Source organism: Protopterus annectens, chromosome 8.part0, assembly GCF_019279795.1.
Source record: "Protopterus annectens isolate FY-2018-M chromosome 8.part0, PAN1.0, whole genome shotgun sequence".
NCBI lineage: Eukaryota > Metazoa > Chordata > Ceratodontiformes > Protopteridae > Protopterus > Protopterus annectens.
In genome coordinates this window covers 1502596406-1502617682 of record NC_056741.1, presented here as the reverse complement: position 1 = coordinate 1502617682, position 21277 = coordinate 1502596406, and the positions used below count along the sequence as shown (strand labels likewise).

The window sequence follows — 21277 nt, the reverse complement described above, 5'->3', positions numbered from 1 at the left end:
TGTGAGGTACTTCTGCGGCCTTTCTAGTTGTTGCAGATGTCTTGTGAGGTACATACCAAACAGGACATTGTATTCTATGATGGTTCTAATGAGGGATGAGTATAGAGGGACAATTACCTCCTTTTACCTAGATGAAAAGCCCTTAGTGATGAGGTGTGCCATGTAGAAGGATTTTCTAACTGTTGTGGCTATGTGGTTATCAAAGGTGAGATCACTGTCCACCTGTGTTCCTAGGTCTCTTATCACACTTTCGGTGTTTTGTGTACAGCCACCTATGTGGTAGTTCACAGGTTCATGTTTTTTTTCCCAAAGGGGACAACTATACATTTTTTGGCATTTAACTTGAGCCCATGGCTCTGGCACCAGGCATCTGTTTCGGTAAGGCCCTTTTGTAGTATATCCACATCATTTGGGGATTCAATAATGGCTTCCAGTTTGCAGTCATCTGTGAACTTTGTAAGCCAGAGTCTCTTAGTGTTGGCCTGTACTTCAGAGAAGTAGATGCCAAACAAGAGTGGTCCCAGGACATAACCCTGTGGTACAACACTTGTCACTTGTCTGGAGCTGGATTTGGAGTCGGCTGCTTTTCCAGTGTGTGTTCTGTCAGTAAGCCAGTTTGCAATCCATCGAGTGATGTGGGGCTTAATGCCAAGCTTTGTAAGTTTATATATGATTCCAGAGTGGGTGATAGTGTCGAAAGCCTTGTCAAGGTCCAAGTAGGCTGTGTGAACCACCTTACCCTCGTCCAGGGCTCTGGAGACTGATTCGAAGAAGTCGATCAGGTTCAGGAGGAAAGATCGGCCCTTCACAAACCCAAACTTGGTGGGGTCCAGTGTTTGAAGGTTGCCAATGTCTCTGTTTATAAGTTCCATGGCCTTGCAGATCAGGCTCGTCAGACTGATGGGATGGTAGTTCCCGGGATCCAAAGTGGATTCCCCCTTGTGGAGTGGGATGACTGTAGCTGTGTGCCACTCTGTGGACACGAAGCCTGAGGTGAGTTATAACTGAAATGTCATGAAATCACAAGAAAGTAACGGCTTTTATTGCATGCATATTCTTATAGACTAGACAGACTTTTTGTGCCTAATTATCACTAGCCCGTACAACATTATACAAACATAAATAAGTAAAGAGACATACATATTCCAACTGAAATTTCAGTTTAATTTATTTTACACAATAAAGTAAACAAGCAAGCAGACACACAGCTTCCATGTGAAGTCATAGTTTTATTTATTTGACTGTTTCATAACATATGTAGGCATAGACAGATATTTTTGATGTAGCAGGTCGAAAATGAAACAATCTAAAGCACAAGTGAAATCAAGTGTGATATTTTGTTGCAAAAAGAAAAACTGCTGATGAATCACTACACTGAAAAACATCTATATTATACCATGACCCCCCCCCAAAACGTGCACGCTGATTGGCCAGCGTGCCCGTTGTAAATCGAGTTATACTAATGGAAAAAGGTCCGGTCGCCCGGACTTTTTTCCATTAGTATAACTCAGTTTTTTAAAACACTGTCTCGCTATGTTAAATGGGTTTAACATAGCGAGACAGCTTTAAAATAAGCAACGGAGATCTCCGTTGCTTATTTTAAAGCTGTGTCGCTATGTTAAACCCATTTAACATAGCGAGACAGTGTTTTAAAAAAAAGCAACGGAGAAAGCAAGATCTCTGTTGCTTTTTTTTAGTGTTTTGCTATGTTAAATGAGTTTAACATAGCGAGACAGTTTTAAAATAAGCAACGGACATCTCCGTTGCTTATTTTAAAACTGTCTTGCTATGTTAAACTCATTTAACATAGCGAAACACTAAAAAAAAGCAACGGAGATCTTGCTTTCTCCATTGCTTTTGCCCACAGCTCTGATGTATTGCACAGGCGCGCAGTACATCAGAACTGCCGCGGATGCCAGACATCTGCGGAAGGGCAGCAAACAGGCATTATACTATGCCATTATTTAAGAAAAGTAATAGTTTCTTTTCTTAAATAATGTCATGGTATAATAGCAATAACCCACACCTGGATGTGGGTAATGCTAAATTTACCCACAGTTGGCTTTGTTTGGTCCCTCGGGCTTCGCCCTCGGGACCAAACCACGCCAACCGTGGGTAAATTTAGCAACACCCACACCCAGGTGTGGGTTATTGCTATAATACACACTCACTAGTTCAAGGAACACCATTGCACATAAAACTAACAAACAATAGAGAAATACTTCTATACTTAACATAGCCACTCAATTAAACAGCATATTTATGCAAAAATAGATATATTCTTTTATAATTAACATAGACACTCTATTAAACAGCTTATTTATATTTATACATATTACATATGTACATACATACACATATTTCAGGCATGAGCAAAAATGCCATTCTTGCCTGCAAGGTTGTAGTTATAGTTTGACCTAATTTCCATTTTTTATATTCATTCAACTATCATCTTGCTTGAATTCCGCTTCTGCATTTTTATGTCGCAGGCCAGGTTAAGGTTCCTGTGACAAGTGACCCTTATCCCATTTGTCTTGTGGATGTGCAGCATTTCTATTAGGTGTGGGTGTTTGCTGTGTAGGCCAGACACAGATATCCTCTAAGTAGTCTGTATACTACTGAGTACAATGACAGTGACTTCAGCCTGTCAATGTATGATGTGGTGGAGACCATGTAATTTTCTTAGTTAGACATCTCTGAGGTCTCTCAAGTGGCTGCAGGTGCCAGGTAAGGTACATACAAAGGGAACACTGTACTCGAGCATTGGCCTGATGAGAAGTGAGTACAGGGGAGTTATGACCTGTTTCACTCTTGAGGCAATGCCTTTGCTAATGAGGTGAGCAACATAGAATGCCTTCCTTACCACAGTAGACACACTGTGGTCAAAGTTTAGGTTACAGTCAACTTGTTTTCCCAATTCTCTCACTACTGAGTTGTTAATGTAGGGTATTATTATTTATATGATAGTCTGCAGGGATATGATTGTTACAAAATGGGATGATAATGCATTTTTTAGCACTGAGTTTGAGTCCACAGCTTTGGCACCAATCATTCATTTGTGTAAATCCCTCTTGAAGTATATTGACATTGTTTGGGGATTAAATGAATGCACCTAATTTGCAGTCATCAGCAAACTTAGCCACAGCCTGTCTATTTTGGCATGAACTTCTGAGAAGTATATTCCAAACAATAGGGGGTCCAGCACTGAACCCTGTGGAACTACACTGCTGACAGGCCTTCTGGTCAAGGTAAAGTCCCCAACTTTGACTGAGTATGATCTGAAGGAGAACCAGTTAGCAACCCACCTGACAACATAAGGGTTGATATTCATCTGGGAGAGTTTATCAATGATGCCCGAATGTGAGACTGTGTCGAAGGCCTTTGTTTATTTAAGGTAGACTGTATGCACACATTTGCCTTTTTTATGGCTCTGGTGATGTTTTTGAAGAAGTCTACCAGGTTTAACAGCCATGACCTGTCTTTGAAAAAAACAGAATTGTCGGATCAAGGGTTTGGAGATCACCTATGTGCTTATTTATAGGATCCATGATGATTTGTTCCATGGCCTTACAGATAAGGCTAGTTAAGCTTATGGGTCTGTAGTTTCTGTAGTCTGAGTCACACTTTTAATATTCTTGTCAAGTGGCATATGACAAATGGAAAAAAAAAAAATCTTACTTGTAAAACTAGCAATAAAGGGTCAGTGACATGAATGCTGTTAGGAGCAAACAAATACCTCCTGCATGCCAGTGTAGGAGTGTGTACATGTATAGATCCACCAACACACCACACATATAGGTGTGGGTACATCTATATACATAAGAAAAGACACACAAAAGTTCATAGACAGATTTGTGTGTATATATGTGTATGTGTGTGTGTGTGTGTGTGTGTGTGTGTGTGTGTGTGTGTGTGTGTGTCGGTGTGTAGTGGATCTATAATGACATAAAATATACAGCAAATGCATTTTAAACAACCAAAGCAATGCATATGATAAACACATAATGACACATGACAAATGCATTTAGTTATTTAAATTATCTATTTCCATCTTGATAAGGGGTAAGTGGTCTCATCAACAGAGCCATCTGAGTCACAAAAGAAGCAAGTTTGAGAAAAGTTATGAGAATTCCAATATTAACAGTGAAGTATACCACTAAAACAATTAGGTGCACTGCATACAAAGTTTTAATAAAATACATGCACTGCTACATATCTAGCATATACAAATTTGACACACATTCAGGAATGCCTTGAATTGCAAGCCAGTCAGTAAGACATAGCAAGGCTATGGTTTTACAACCACATGAATATAAACTTAGGTTACATATTGCACACATACATATGCACACACATGAAAATATAGGGAAATATAGAGACTACATTTGCCTCAACTTTCAAATGGTGACTGCTGTAACTCTCTTGCAGTCAAATATTCAGGGAAAGAGTGAAAGATCCAAACATTTTATTGCAGTGCAGGGAAAAAAATAAATAAATTGAGTTGGATGGAATCACTATTATACAGGCTGTTACTATGTGATTCCTGAAAGGTGTCAGCTAAGGGGATAATACTTTTAGTAAAAGTAACAAGATTCAGTTTCAGTGCTGTCTGACATTATTCTTATTGAAATGTTATGAGATTTTATTCTTCTATTAGGGTATTTGCAACTCAGTGGGTTTGTTTCCAAGAATCCAAACGTTCAAAGCAATGCTGTCTGTGAAATGAGGGGAAACTATTGTATAATTATATGTCGGCATGAGTACATGTCCTAATAAGCAACACTATTGCTGAACATATAAAAAAATAATTATCTGTAAAGGAAAAAAAAAAAGCATGTTGCAACAATGAAAAAATATACAATTGCCCAGGCTGGGATAATCATTCCATTAAGTTTTACAAAAACAAGCGCATCATAAAGATGTAATTTCAGTGCTGCAAAGGATGCAGATTTGAGTGTGACTAGATCAACTAATCTAATGGCCTGTGGGTGGGGGAAGGGAAATACAAAAGAACAAACAGTAAAGTCTTAGCATTTCCTAATAACAACCAAATCACACCGAAGTTTGTGACATCTATCCTGCAGTATGCTAACAACCTTCTTTGAAAATCCTGCCTCTCTGTAAATATATGACTTAACACAAGATAAACAAAGTACTCTAACAAGTAACTGATTTTAGAAATAAAATAATGCCCCTTTAAAAGTATTGCATTACTGATGTGTTTTCTATAGTAGCAGCAGCAGTAGTTAGGTCATTAAATGCCTGAAAGGCTACTTTTCTCAATGGGTAAATGCACAGATTAAACTAATGAATGGGTGACACTGAGACTGTTGTCAGTAGAACTGCAATTTGAGATGGAATTTGGCTAACACCTTTGAAGCTTCCTGCAGGCAATCTTCCCCCAACCCCCTTAGCCAAAAGTGAGCATGCTCAGCAAGGCAAACCTGAAATGTAAACAAAGGCTGAATCAAAATAAAAAATCCCCGGGATTGTCCCTTTAAAGGAAAACTCCACCCTCTCATACAGTTTAACTCAATTGTTAGGTTTCTTTTCTCCCTACAATATAGTTCCAACATTGTGTATGTACCAGAAACTTGCTTGTAGTTTTTAAAACTTTTATTTCCTTGCATTGAAGCCAAATAAAGGGAAAGCCCACCTACTTTTTTTAAACTCAACTTCTCACATACTTTGCAGAGAAATTCATCTCCACCTGCATGACATATCATAGACACAGTTAAATCTGTAGTTTACTCTGTCAGGTACTGCTGTCAATCTTAAATAGGTAATTAATCCTGCTAATGTCAGGAACACAGCAGCTGATGTAAAAAAAAGACAGAAAGCTGTGGAATTGTTTCCACTGTTTTTATTACAGAGGGGAAAAGAACTTAACACTTCCTTTTCATAGCAAAACAAAGCAATTAAAGACAATTGTCAACTCTCTGACAAATTTACATAAGTAGCAACACAGTATTGAAATTTAAAGCCTTAAATGTTATTTATAATAGTTTGTGTTAAGATAACTTGAGTAGTAGCAAATATTTTTGTGACATTTGGATTTAGAGAACAGTCAATAAATATTTTTTTCTTGTAAAGTATAAATGCATTTACTATTTTCAAGCCCCCCCCCCACACACACACACACACACACACACAGACCAGGACTGCAGAAAGAGAGTCAGGTGGCTACCCTATCACCTAGGTGCACATATACTGTTCATAAAAATGTATTTCATGCTTTGTGTGACATCCTTTCAGAGGTGAATGCATATCTGGTACATGCAGATCCACTGTAAGAGATTCCCACTGACTTTGAGTCAGTCCTTGTATTGTCAGAGAGCAACCATAATATACAGCTGAATTTACTTTAATATACATTTACTATGTGCCATAGCATTAAGAACACCAAGAAAAGGAAATCAGAAGTACTTATCTGTGTTTAAATACACAAACATACACACACACACACACACACACACACACACTTGTGTACACATGTAATTTATATACATACACATATACAGAAACACATACACACACACTATATGCACGTGCAATATGTGTTCATATAATGAATTATTTATAATAAACAGCATAGTATAGCTAAGCATTATTAATGTATACATTCTAGTAAATGCTGCTCAATGATTTATGTGGTCACTCACACATTGGCTATGTGTTCCACATGCAATCTTGGTCAATGTCTTTCTGTCAGTATTTTTTTATTTGTATTGATAAGTGCATTTAATAATTGTTATTATCTTTGCCAGTGCAGCTTATGTTATGGCTGAAAAGGGTCCTGGGACCAGTTCACTTTCCTGGTTACCAAAGTATAAATAAATATGAAATAGAAAAAAAGTGTGGGAATATGTCAGAAATAATTGAGGAACTAGTAAAGCACATTTTAAGTCTGCATTATTCATGAGAATGAAAAATCCTCCCACTGAGGGCATTGGGAAGTAGCAGACAGACTAAGTTTAGAGTCCTACTACTTGTCACTTGTAAATGTACAGCAAGGATTATTTACTGCAGTGGGAGTTTTCACACCTCAGCTTGAGAGTATGGGGGAGGGTTTATCGAGTTTGTTAGGACTACAAAAGACTCCTCTTACAATAACTGTTTTTATCTGCTTTCTTTTGCTGCAAGTAGCTAACAGCTATTTAAAGCATAAAACAAGCTCTGGCAGACAGATAAATGAGGCTCAGTAAGGTAAACAGAGAAGCTGCTCTTTTACAGAAGGTGTGTTTAGATGACAGTGCTTCACAGTCCTGCCATTATATTTTAATGGCATGAGAAAACAGCACCACTTCCTTATGTCTGGCATGAGTCATATAAAGAGGATTTGAAATGTATTCTGGGAAGAAGGAAGGAAAGCAAGAAAATAAGATCACGTTACCAAGGTAGGCCCCATCATTCGGCATTTTGAGAGAAACACATTAAAATTGTAAAAGAAGCACTTGGAGTGATTTTGAGGAATTAAAATAGCTCAAAAACAAAGATACAATGACAAAAATATGTTTTTTTTTAGTTCTAGGGTGGAGTTTATGCAGTCTATTCCTTCCAGCTTCTCTGGTACAGCTGAAAATCTCAGGTTTCCCCTGTGTGCTCTGTCTTCTAATTCTATTATTTTTTGAAACATCTCTTTTTGAGCAGTTTCATATTCAGCCAGACTTTTCTTCATTTCACCTTCTGATTTTTGCAGTTTTATCACCTCATCTGAGTATCTGTTTAAATTTTCTTCCATTTTTTCAGCCTTTTGTTGTTTGAGTTGACATACTCCATCAGTGTTTCATTTATTTTAATCAGACCTGTGTGCAGTTGTCTTATGCTTTCCTCTAGGTTACTGGAAATCATGTCTGGGGCTTGCACTGTTTTGTGCTGAACAGCTGTAGTACTTTTTCCAGTCAGTGTTTTTTCCTCAACTTTTGTAGTTGTGTCTTTCAGGTACTCTGTATTTCTTTTTTCCTGGCATCCAAGCAGTGCACTTACTAGCAGTTACTAAAATTTACCCAGAAACACAAAAGTCCACTGGTCCTCTCCACTGAGTTTCTATTTTCACACTGGGAGATCTAGAATGAAGCTGTTAGTCAATGTGCAGCCATCTTGGAAGTCATCCACCTTTGAATTTTTACCACAGGGATAATAATTTTCCATTTGTCATGCCTTAGCTGCAAATTGGTTTGCCACTGTTTCACCATCACTGCAATTTAATTGATCAATGTAAGGTATACCTTATACATCTGTAAGCATTCCATTATCCATGAATGTGAGCTGTTGTCAATTTTATTTGTAATCTATCTATGCCATACTTAGATTTATCTTCTTTTTACAACTCTCTATTATGGTTTCTGACATTTTTAATTTCTCCAAGACTTTTGGGTTTCTAATACCTTGATGGGAATGGACCCTATTCCTAAGTCAAAGTACAATTAAAGTTCATGAAATTAGTATTGTTTCACTCTTAGATGTTAGCCAAAAGTGCTCTTTGCAGCACCCGCAATGTGCCCAGTAATGACTACTTCTGCAATTCGTATGGTGTTACATGAATTGGTAACATATCTAAATTCGATTGTAAATTCTTTTTTATAAGACCAGTTGCTCCTACTACTATTGGAACTGTCTGGGTATCTTTCTTCCACATGGCTCTCATTTCTGCCTGCAGATCAAGGTATTTTATGACTTTGTGTCTCTCTGTATGCAAGACACTGTAGTCACTAGGTGTTGCGATTTCAATGATCCATGCGACTTTTGTCTTCTTTTCTTGGACCACTATATCTGGTTTTCCAGCATCTATCTTTTGAACTGTTGGTACCGGGTGATCCCATGTGATATAAACTTCATCATTTTCTATGATTCTTTGTGTCTCATGTTTCCAGTGTTTTCAGCCACTTTAATACCACAATGTTTGCACAATCTCCAGTGTTACAGTCTCGCCACATTATTATGCTTTTCAGTATACAGTCCCTCTGCCATTAGTGTGTCGCAACCAACAACAAGGTGTGTGACTGTTTCCAATGTGATTTTACAAAACCTGCATATGTCTGATTCTCCCACAAGTTCAATGGACTTTGTAAACCAGCGTGTATGTAGCCCACTATCTTGGGCTGCCAATATTAACCTTTCATTTCTTGATGTGAATTCACCTCTCCTTAACCATTCCTGCATTTGTTCTTGATCAACACTAGGCTCTTCCAGACATTTTCTATACCTGCAACTATATTTATGCTTTTTCCACATTTCTTGCCTTCTCATCTGGTCCTTCACCTTATATTCTTTCTTTTGTTTTTTAGCACATTCATTTGTTGCCTGTTTTTTATCTACTTCTGGTTTGATATCCATTCCTGCTTGACGTCGATATGCTTCTGCTAAATTAAGCAGAGATTTCATCTTAGATTTATTCTCCTCATGATTCAAAACTTTCACTACATTTGGATCCTGTGAGGTCAGCAGATATGTGTGGAGTCCCACAATTGCAGATCTATACATGTAATCAATTTCAAGGAGGCCCATCCCTCCTTCAGAACGAGGAATATATAATCTTGGTATACACTGATTTTTATAAATCATTTAGTGAGCATGAAGCATCTTTCTTGTTTTAATATCCAATCTATCCAACACTTTTTGGGGCCAGTCAATCACTCCAAAACTATAAGTTAGGACAGGAAGAGCAAATTGATTTATGGCTTGGATCTTGTTCCTAGATGTCAATGCTGTTTTCAGGATTAATTTAAGTCTTCTATAGTACTCCTTACTGAGCTTTATTCACATTTGTTCATGTTTTATTGCTGATCCTTCATCACTTCCCAAGTATTCATACACTCCCTCTTGCTCAAGTTATTTTATATCACATTTGTGTCCCAAACTAATGTTTTCCTGGTGCTGCAGTTTTCCTTTTTTAAAGGTTGCTTTTGCACATTTATCAAGACCAAATGACATTCCAATATCATCTGAAAAAGTTTTGACAACCTGCAGCTGTGCTTTCAGTTCCTCATCTGATAAGCTATACAGTTTTAAATCATCAACAAGGAGAAGCTGAGATGTCATTAGACGTTGTTGTTTTCTATGTGCCAAATTTTAGCCATGGCCTAAGCTGTTAAGTAAACAGCTTAATGGATTAATGGCAAGGCTGAATAGCAACGGTGACAAAGAGTCACCCTGGAATATCGCCCTTTGAATTTTTATCCCTGGGATAATAATATAGCAATAACCATGCCTGGGTGTGGGTAATGCCGGATTTACCCACGGTTGACGTGGTTCGCCCTCGGGACCAAACAAAGCCAACCGTGGGTAAATACAGCATTACCCACACCCAGAAGTGGGTTATTGCTATTATACCATGACATTATTTAAGAAAAGAAACTATTACTTTTTTTAAATAATGGCATAGTATAATGCCTGTTTACTGCCCTTCCGCAGATGTCTGGCTTCCGCGGCAGTTCTGATGTACTGCGCGCCTGCGCAGTACATCAGAGCTGTGGGCAAAAGCAAAGGAGAAAGCAAGATCTCTGTTGCTTTTTTTTACTGTTTTCGCTATGTTAAATGGGTTTAACATAGCAAGACAGTTTTAAAATAAGCAACGGAGATGTCCGTTGCTTATTTTAAAACTGTCTCGCTATGTTAAACTCATTTAACATAGCGAAACAGTAAAAAAAGCAATGGTAATCTTGCTTTCTCCGTTGCTTTTTTTTTAAACCTGTCTCGCTATGTTAAATGGGTTTAGCATAGCGAGACAGCTTTAAAATAAGCAACGGAGATCTCCGTTGCTTATTTTAAAGCTGTCTCGCTATGTTAAACCCATTTAACATAGCGAGACAGTGTTTTAAAAGTAGAGTTATACTAATGGAAAAAAGTCCGGGCGACCGGACCTTTTTCCATTAGTATAAGTCGATTTACAATGTGCACGCTGGCCAATCAGCGTGCACGTTTTGGGGGGGGGGGGTCATGGTATAATCTGTCCTTTATCATGGCTTAATTACAAAGTGGTCTGCCACTGTTTCATGGTTACTGTAATGTAGTCAATCAATGTAGGGTGTATCTTATACATTTTTAAGCACTCTTTTATCCATGAATGTGGGATACTATCAAATGCTTTTTTGTAGTCAATTCATGCCATACTTAGATTCTTCCCCTTCTTACAGTTCTCCACTATCACTTTGCTTAACAACACATGCTCCTTTGTTCCATATGACTTTCTTTTATTGCCCTTTTGTTCTACTGCCATAATCGAGTTTTCTTCTAAATGACTACAAACTCTGTCGGCGTCAATTCCTCTGTATAGTTTATACGTCGTTGGAAGACAAGTTATTGGTCTATAATTTTTAGGGTAGCTTGCAGGTTCACTCTTAAGTAAGAGCATTGTTTTTCCTGTTGTTAACCAGTGCAGTGTGCGTTCGGGATGAGCATATAAACAGTTCTTACTCATGGCTAAATCCTCGTGCAAAGAAGTTAATACTTTAAGCCAAAATGTAGGTACTGCATCTGGACCTGGGGTTTTCCAGTTAGAGGCTTTTCTCAACTTTGTTTCAATCTCTCTGCCTGTTATTTCATCCCATTTCATATCCTGTACCTTTAAACTTCTTATTCTTTATTTTACTTCTTCTATCCATTTAGCATCTTTGTTATGTTCCACAGGATCTTCATAGATACTTCTCCAAAATGTATCTACTTCCTCTTTTTTTGGTGATCTTTCAATTCCTTTTACCTTATTTCCCAATTCTCTATAAAAGTTTTTTGGTTCATCAATAAACTGCTTATTTTGTGCTTTTCTCTTATATTTATCTTCGTATGTCTTTCCACCTGTTTTGTATTTTTTAGTTTGTTATCTCCAATAGTGCATAATAAATCCTGGTCTGTTCTAATACTGCGCATTGCTTTTATCACATCTATCTTTCTTAGTAGTTTTGTTGATCTATTCCCTCTTCTATAATCTTCTAACATTGACACCTCTTGTCTTAGCTGCTTTATTGTTTTCTCTGTTCGATATTTCCATGATGGTATTCGCTTTTGCCCCCTCTTTTCCCTCACTACCCTGTGTTCCTGTGGTAGAACTTTATCAGGTATTAATTTAGCAGCACAGTAATATATTCGGTTTACTTCTGTTATATCGCATGGATCTCTATGGACAGTCTTAATTACTGTGTTCATTTGTTTTATCAAGCTTCTGATCTTTGGGGTTTTGTTAACCTTCTGCAGTGTATTTCTCTCATTGATCTTGATATCTCTGTCTTTATCTATTAAATCTAGCAACTTTTCTCTTAACTCATTTTCTTCCATACTGAGGGCACATCCCTTGTTTTCCGTTTCCTGAGAGCATTCTAAAGAAAATTCTGTAGCATCTTCCTGTGGCACATTCTCTTCAATTTCATCCTGTGTCATCTGTTGTTCTGTCATATGGGAACTCACTGGCCTATCACTCCTCAACATTGACTGCTTCAGAGTTTCCACAGTTTCCTGTTCCTTTCCTTGCTGTCTAGCTTCAAATGAACATTTATACTTCTTTCCTGTGGAAGGCTCCAACATATCTTGATATGGCGCCTGACCAATTGCTTCCTGTTCCACTGGTCCCCCTTAATTTGGATATCCATTGCTCTATCCTGTTGTGGTGCTTTTATGTGTCAACAGATAATCCTTTATTTCAATGATTTTATTTTATTGCATGTTTGTTCTATTGCAATGAGTGACTTTATTCTAGATAACTATAAACTATGTCTGCATCAATGCCAGTATATAATATATATATTGTTGGAAGGCAAGTCATTGCTATATAATTCTTAAGCAGTTAAGGAAGAGTATATTTTTTCCTGTTGTTACTTAGGTTGGAGTTGTCTGGGGCAATGCATATAAGTAATTCTTATTCAGGGATAATTCTTTGTGAAACACTGTTAATGCTTTTAGTCAGAAGTTAGGTACTGTACCTTGGCCTGGGGGTTTAATTTAAGAGCTTTTCTTAATTTTGTCTCAGTTTCTCTGGCTGTTACTTTGTCCCATTTCTTATCCTTTACATTAAAGCTCCTTACTGTTTCTTTTAATTTTTCTGTCTTTCATCATCTTTGTTATGTTCAACAGGAGGCTGGATACATTAACACCTACACTAAATTTACACTAAGTGTACACCATTCTGAGTAAATAAACAACACAAGCATATCCCCCACCTAGTTCCTACTAATTTTAGCTTTCCTACTGATGTTCTTGCAGCTTTAAATATCAAGGAGGGTTCGTAAAGGTTACCATAATGTGTCGATTATGTCTACATTTAGTGTAATCTTTCTGAGTAAATAGACAGCCCAAAAATGTGGTAGGGATATTCTTGAATGCAGGTCATGTACACTAAGTGTAAGTGCTCATGAATATGGCTGATGGTCTTTTTAAATACTTCTCCAAAATGTACCTATTTCTTCTTTTTTGCTGTTTTTCGTTTTCCTTTTGCTTTGTTTCACAACTTTCTATAAAACCTTTTTTGGTTATCAATGAATGACATATTTTGTACTTTTCATTTGACTGCAATCCTTCTACAATTTTCTACCTTTGCTGATATTTTTAGTTTATTGTCGGAAACGAGGTATGATATATCCTAGTCTGCATTTATACTTTGTGTTGAATTTACCACATCCATCCTTCTAAGGCTTTTTGATGATCTGTTTCTTTTTTGCTTTATTCTAACAGTGAAGGGCTTGGTTCCAATAGCTGCTAAGTCCGCAATATGCAGAAAATGAGCTGGAGTGTCAGGGTCCTAGTGAATATGTTAATGCATGCATTGACAATGGTTATGGCACCAAAAACTGCCCAGTCCCATACCATGCCATGGGCAAAAAAATGTGCATTTTCCAATAGCTACCAAGTCTGAGCGACCGTATTTTCCAATACCTGCTAAGGGAAACAGCCAATCCAATCGAGCCAGTACAAAAATGTGATGTTGTGGATACAGTAATGGTGGAAAGAAACTTAAGTGATTACAATGAAGTTGTTCTTTCATCAAACAAACCCTGAAAATGGCAACGATGTGTGGAAAAATGGAAGAAAAATGTTGAAAAGTTAGCAAGATACAGTACATCTGGGAAGAAGCCAACAATAAGGTGTAACCATAGTGCAAACAACCACAAGCCAGCACTCTGCCATGTGTATGAGTTGATGGCCGATGCCATCAGAATTTTCTTTGAAAATTTGTATTCACACAAAGACAAGGTTGCACAGGATGCCTATCTTCTGGAGTGCATGAAAGTAATGAAGCCAAAACATTTACAAAGCTGAAAGGAACATTCTAACCAGCATTGCACAGTTGCAATTCACTACGAGGTAAATAAACTCATTGTACATGTGTATTAATGATAATACTGATGCAGTAAGGCCTATGTTTATCTATGTTTGAATCTATTTAACTCAATACATTGGCATCAAATGTATTTAACATTGTGTGTACATATTTGTATTAAAACCATGCTGGGTACAAGGTTAAAGCTTACAGAATATCAGACTCAGCTGCATTAATATAGACCTCTGTTTAGTGCAGGTAAATAGATATTAACAGTAATGGTAGTTATATGGATAGTCGTATTTTTCTAAATATCTCAACAGCTAAGTAACACAGACAGAACTCCTCAGCCTCATATGAAAGCTCTCAGGCAGATGAATAATGCTGCTGACAGTATTGTATCTTGAATGGTTGCTGAGATATTTTAAGTTATTTACAAAATATTGATGTAATAGTTACTGTGTTTACTGTGTGTTATAAAAATCCAGTTTAAGACCTAGAACCTAAAGAATACTACCACTTTAAAAATAGTCTGTGGTGAAGTCTTTGCTTTATACTTCTTTCATAACCCCTGTGGTTCCCAATATTTTGTTTGAAATGTGAGGGCATATTTGATTCTGTCAAAGGGCTTAGACTCTGCCCATTGAAAGTTACAGTGCAAACTTCCTGAGCTCCATTAAAGTGAGTGAGTTAAACAGTAGTTAACAGATAATCGTGGGCTTAACCCCTGACCCAAATCGTTAAGTTGGCAAAACTTTAAACTCAATATTAATGATGTGTCAAAGTTTGGCATTTTATTTTTGGGTTTTGAAATAGCATTGTGTATGTTTAGAGGATTGTGCTACCCTTCCTATTCATGACTTTGTTTTAGATAACCAGTGTTCCTGTATGTGCTGCATCATTTCAAGGCATCACTAATATCAAGAAGACATGACTTCAAAACATAGCAAAGCACTGGTTTGTCAGCAAAACTATGCGTAAAGAAACATGAGGAGGTAAGTGGAAGAGGCAGTCCTGTGATGACATGAAGACCAAGGTTCGGATTCACATTGGCAATCTCAGGTGCTGGGACAGTCACTACAGTCGCAAAGATGCAAAACACCAAAAGTATCTGCCCCCCAACCTTTCTATTAGAAAGATGTGGCAACTTTTCAAGGTAGAACATCCTGAATGCAAGTATGGACTTTATTATTCTACTTTTACCGAAGAGAAAAACCTTGGATTTGGCAACCCACGATTAGATGTTTGTGGCTATTGTGAGCATCTTAGAGGTCAGATAAAAGAAGCCAAGAATGAGAAGGAAAAAACAAGTCTGATAACAGAACTGTGTGTCCACAAATGTTGGGCAAAATACTTCTATACTTTATTGAACAAGATTGATATAGAGGAACCAAGTTTGACCATTGCATTTGGCATGCAACAAAATCAACCTGTGCCCAAAGTTGCACTGTCGGAAGCATTTTACACCAGACAGATTTGGGTTTTCAATCTGACCTTTGTGATTCATGAGAGTTGTCAAGGACGTGATCAGGTTCATATTGACACGTGGGATGAAACACAGGCAGGCAGAGATTCCAACCTTGTTGGCAGTGCCATGCTAGATTTCCTCAGAAATCTTACCATACCTGATGGAGTTAAGAAAATAAGACTTTTTACAGATGCATGTGCGTCACAGAACCGAAACTCAACTATTGTTGGAATTTGCCAGTACTTTTGCCAGGTTATAGCAAAAGGATTTGTTATAGAACACTATTTTCCTGTTCAAGGACACTCTCTTCTTTCCGCGGACAGAGTGTTTGGCAGAATTGAGAAAACTCTTCATACAAAAGACACTTTGTTGCTCCCAACAGATTACTACAAAATATTTAATAAGTTTAGTATTGTTCATGTTTTGGGAAAGAACTGAAAAGTATGTGACTATAAGTCTGCATCAGAAAATTTGTTGAAGACAAACTTGGGATTTAAGATATCAGATGTTAGAGTTTTGAGATATGAAGGGACAATGGTCGGAATCAAGAAAGTGTACAATGGTGGATTTTGTCGGCACATTATTGGGAATAAAGGTAAAAAGATATCTGCATTTAAGCCAAAAGCCATGGCTTTAAAATGTTCCATTAAACCAGTTAAGGCAGCCGATGTCTCAAAGTTATTGATTGCGGTTGGAATAGACCACGCATCATCACCAAGTTTGCTGGTATTTTATGAACCAATCTTGAAGATGGCTTCCAAACGAACAAGCTCAGCTGCAAATGATGATGATGATGATAACACAGTTGATTACTATGATGATGATACTGAGATTCTGATTTAGAGACTTAGATTCATCTGAATGTTCAGAACAAAACCATTACTGTATTCATAACATCATGTGACAGATAATGCAGTGTTAATCTTGTACGATTTGAATCGCCCACATTTTTTGCAAATAAACTTAGAAAGTTAACAAGACTTGTGTGTGTTTTGTGTTTTTTGTGTGTTTTGGATGTCAAAATCCCACACCCCAAGCAATAATTAACTTACCAATAGTCTTGTGCATGTTCCACACATAAACTGGAGACAAGTGATTATTTCAAGGCTGGTGGCAAATGATTATTGCTTCTATTTCAAGGTTAATATGGCCTTATGTTGAAGTGGCTATTTCATTTTACCATGTCACTTGATGCATTTAACTAAGTTCCATGACAATTTCTCATATAAATAATATACAGGTATCCGCAACAGACAATAAACAGAAAAATTTAAATTTCTCTGATAATATCGCCAAGGAATTAGCAGCTATTGGAACCAAGCCCTTCAATTTTTTTTTTTTTTTTTTTGTCTATTCAGTGCTTTTGTGGTAACATTCTACTTGTTTTTTTCTTTCTGTACCACTCCCTGTTTTGTGGTAACACTTTAAATATTATTAGTTTAGCTATGCAGTAATATACCTTATTTTTTTCTGTTATATCGCATGAATTTCTCTTAACAGTCATGATTATTGTGTTCTCCAGTTTCACTAACATTTTGGGTCTTATTGACTTTCTGTAGTCTGTTTCTATTATCTGTCTTAACATGTCTATCCATCTCTATTAAGTGAAGCAGATATTCCATTCAATCAATTTATCATGGACTGAGAGCATCTTTTTGGTCTCTGCTTCCTGTGAGTCTTCTAATTAGGTTACAGATCATCATCTTGTAACATATCTTCTTCAAATGCATCCCGCACAATCTCTTGCTCCTACATATGAGGATCTATTGGCTTGTCACAGTACAACATTACCTGGGTAAGAGTTGCCAGTGTTTCCTGCTCCTTCTCTTTCTTTGTAACTTCAATTGATCTTTAGTAAAAGTCACATGCAGAAGGCTCTAGAATATTGCCCTGTGGTATATCTATTTCATATACATGCCACTTCATCCACTGCTCCTTTATCTGGGGACCCACTGGACCATTATATTGTGACATGGCCTGTGTTGATTTTTCCAGACTTTTCAGATGACCTGTCATTTCAATCCACCACAACCCCCCCTCCCCCCATGCATGGACTAACCTTGTGGTAGGAATGTTTCCATGCCCTGCGGATTCTACACTACCTTTTGTTCTAGTTCTAGAACCAGTGCATACATTAGGATGGGCACTTTTTTATCCTGTGATCTGTGCACACAGCTTTACTTTTTTATATTTTGACGTACCTTTCTCCACAATATATGAAGTCACCAATACTTCAGCATGTATTCAGTTCCAGCAATACTATTCCTCTTCTCTTGTTAATTTTGCCTTTCCAGTTGGACATCATTCTTGTCAACAATGAGGTTATACTCCTGCCCCAACAGCCAGTTTCCATTGCTGGGATCTAATCTATCTCAAGCTGACTTAATCCTTTTACTTGACTGGTGTTACACCTCTCCCCCACTTTTCTTGTGAGTTGTGATCTCATATGATTGGGATAAGCCTGAAAGGACTGGTTATCTCAGCAACCTGACTTGGTGTAAGTAAACACCATTCCCACTTCCAAAGTCTACATTACTTCCAGTTCTGCTTCTAGGATGCTAAGAGTATTCCTGGTCTCCACTGTTATTTATCATTTCTTTCTTCCTTTATTGGCTTATTCTTCTTTCTTTTGATGAAGCAAGATACTGTAGTGTTCCTATATCCATAGCAGCAGGTGGACCCATTCCATACAGGGAAGATATACTTCATGGTGCTCAACTGAGTGAGGTTGCTCCCTGAATGTCAGAGTTGGTGAAGAGGACATCATATTGTGAACAGGGTAAGGATTTTTTTTTAATTTATGTAAGGAAATAAAACTAGATGGGGGTTGAACCATGTTACTTGATAAGAATGCACAATGATGCATCATGCACCTTTCATGCATGTTCCCACCATATGACTGACCACAAGATACCCACCTTCTCTGATACCTACCTCCACATCCAATTACTGAACTAAGTATTGTGCACATAGTCACAACATCAACTTCTAGCCATAACTAGAGGGTGTCTGCTTAGTTATGGCAAAAACTCCATACCATCCCTTCAGAGGAAGGAGAGTTGAAATCAGCAGCTCAACCTCTCCTCTTGTTTGGTTCCCACAGTGACCAGACACCTATTTCAACCTGGGTCTTTTTGGTCACAGTAAGGACTTCATTCCCTCTTTATCATGGACCTTGTGGTTTTCTCTTAATTTTAAATAAGCTATCACTGGGAGTCATATATTTGGATTGTTGTCAGTCTGACCTCTCCTCCTAGACCATTTGTCGAAGATAACCCTAACAGGAACAGAAAATTTAGATAGCCCATCTATTAGGATTATTGGGGTGTACAGACCCCTCCTCAATGATAAGATCATGATTTCAGGAAAAGATTCATTAGAGAGAATTATTTCTATATTTTTCTTCCCCCTACCTCCAGTACCTGCACCCATTTTGTTTATTCATTCTGCTGGGATGGATAACAGGCATTCTTTAGCTAGCAGTCAGCCCTAATGCTCCATTTATTCCTCACCAGAAAACTCCATTGACCCTTATGCTCTCCACTGACAAGGGGCATGTGTTAGAGGGTAGACCAGCTTGCTTGTCATGTAGGATGGCCTAACCTATCCCCAGGAAAACCACCCCTTCCCTTTGGTGGCTGTCTGACCTTCACAGTTGTTGCCCTTGGAGAAAACCTTGGCTCACAGGCTTGAGTGCACTACTGGAGCCCTGACTCCTTAGGCTTATGCATAATAGGAGAAACATCTAGTGCTCCCACTAGCTATTACCATAGTGGTGGGCCCAATCCACCTCCTACTCCCAGGCTGGGCAAGGCTGCAGTGGACACTCACCAGTCCTCTATAGCCAGGTCCTAGAGACACCCAAAACACCAATTAAACTTGGGTCACCTGAGACATAATCTCAGCTTTATAGCATTTATACCACAAAGTGGGCTGCAAATGTTTCTATACTTTGTCTTTCTTTTTAAACAAATATTTGACTTTTTTATAATTTTAACTCAAATATTCAATATTCATAGCCTTGTACAATACCTCACGAGTATGACAGCATTCATTATTCATTACTCAGATCAAGCCCCATATATATTCTTGTGTTCTGAAAATAAATGTTTTATTCGCTGTGCAAAAATAACCTCTTCACAAATGCAGCATATGTTTGGTACTGTCAAGTTTATATTTTAACCTAATCAAATCAAAGTCAAGCACCAGAAACAATGCATTGTGGAAAGCAATATTTTCATTTAATTGATATTTGTTTAAATGATACTAGGTGCTTTCTGACCATGACATTGCTTTATTTTTAAAAGTTGTAAACAAGTAATTTGATATACCTTTTGTTTTTACCTCGTCATCGTAAAGTGGCACAAAATGTCCCTCACAGTTCGAGTGGTCGACTTGGGCCAGGAGTATCTGATTTTTAGTATTCCTTATAATCCTTGGTTTTGGAGTAGAATATTTCTTCCAGGAATCTGATTCCCAGGCTGAAATTTAAAGGAGATAAGAAGTGTAAGGCATGGAATATTAATTTTGGTGAAAAGTATCCCCCACACACTTTTTACTTCTTTAATGTGCCCTAAACTAATCCTTGCTAAGCCAAAATCAATGTAACAGTAAATAATAAGGATGGTAGTTAAGCTTCATTATGCAAACGTAGACCACTTTTTGATGTTTTGCACTAAAAAGGCCCTGCTCCTGTGATGCAGTATTTTGTGATTCTGAGACAACTTAGCTACAATGAGGACTTCATTATGGACTACTTTGCATGCCTCTGAATCACGTTACCTACCAGAAAGTGCAGATTAGCACTTCCCACAATAGGTAACATATTGACATCTGTATCTTCAAAGCACGGCACCCTTCCAGTCAATCTTGCACACACAAGCACACAGCAAAACACATCAACACACACACACACACACACACACACACACACACACACACACACACACACACACACACACACACACACACACACACACACACACACATCATGCCTGTCCCTGTTTTCAGATCATCCACAATGCCTCCTTTTTCCCTGCCCTGGTAATTCACAGATGATTGCATTTCAGTCATTAATGCCAAACATTCGGGTTTTAAATTTCATATCATTCAGTAAATGCATGTTAGGGAATCTCCCCTTCTCATATATGACAATGTGTTGCAGGCATTACATAATGCCCAAGATCCTCAATTTGTTAAAGACAAATATTTGCTATATTAACTTATCAGTTTCTGCAGCGGGCTAATACATAAGGCCCTTGTATTAAGGGTGCATGGTTCAAATCCCTTTTCCCCTATTGTTGTAATTTTTTTTAAACATCGCTAGTATCTAGTAGTTTCCTCAAATTTTATTTAATAGGTTCATAGGTAGGTACTAGGCTATTGGCCCTAGGGCCCATACAAGCCTAGCCAAAAAATGTATCTTGGCTTTCGCCACCCAAGAAAATTATTTTCCTGTGCCCCTGTCGAGCAGAGCCACAGAAGTGATCCCTGGGGTGAATTTCCCATTTCCCATCCAATCATCAAGATTTTTCTTGAAGAGTGCTAATGAGGAGCTCTGTTTG

At 37.8% G+C, this 21277-nt stretch overlaps 1 protein-coding gene across 1 annotated transcript in view; it reads right to left on the bottom strand.

Moving 5' to 3' along the window:
• LOC122809524 (interleukin-18-like) overlaps window positions 1–21277 on the bottom strand; it is a 190306-nt gene that overhangs the window by 142932 nt on the left and 26097 nt on the right. Inside the window, exon 2 of the mRNA XM_044081089.1 lies at window positions 20045–20194. The gene's annotated coding sequence lies outside the window, so the exon portion shown is untranslated. The remainder of the gene's footprint in view (window positions 1–20044; window positions 20195–21277) is intronic.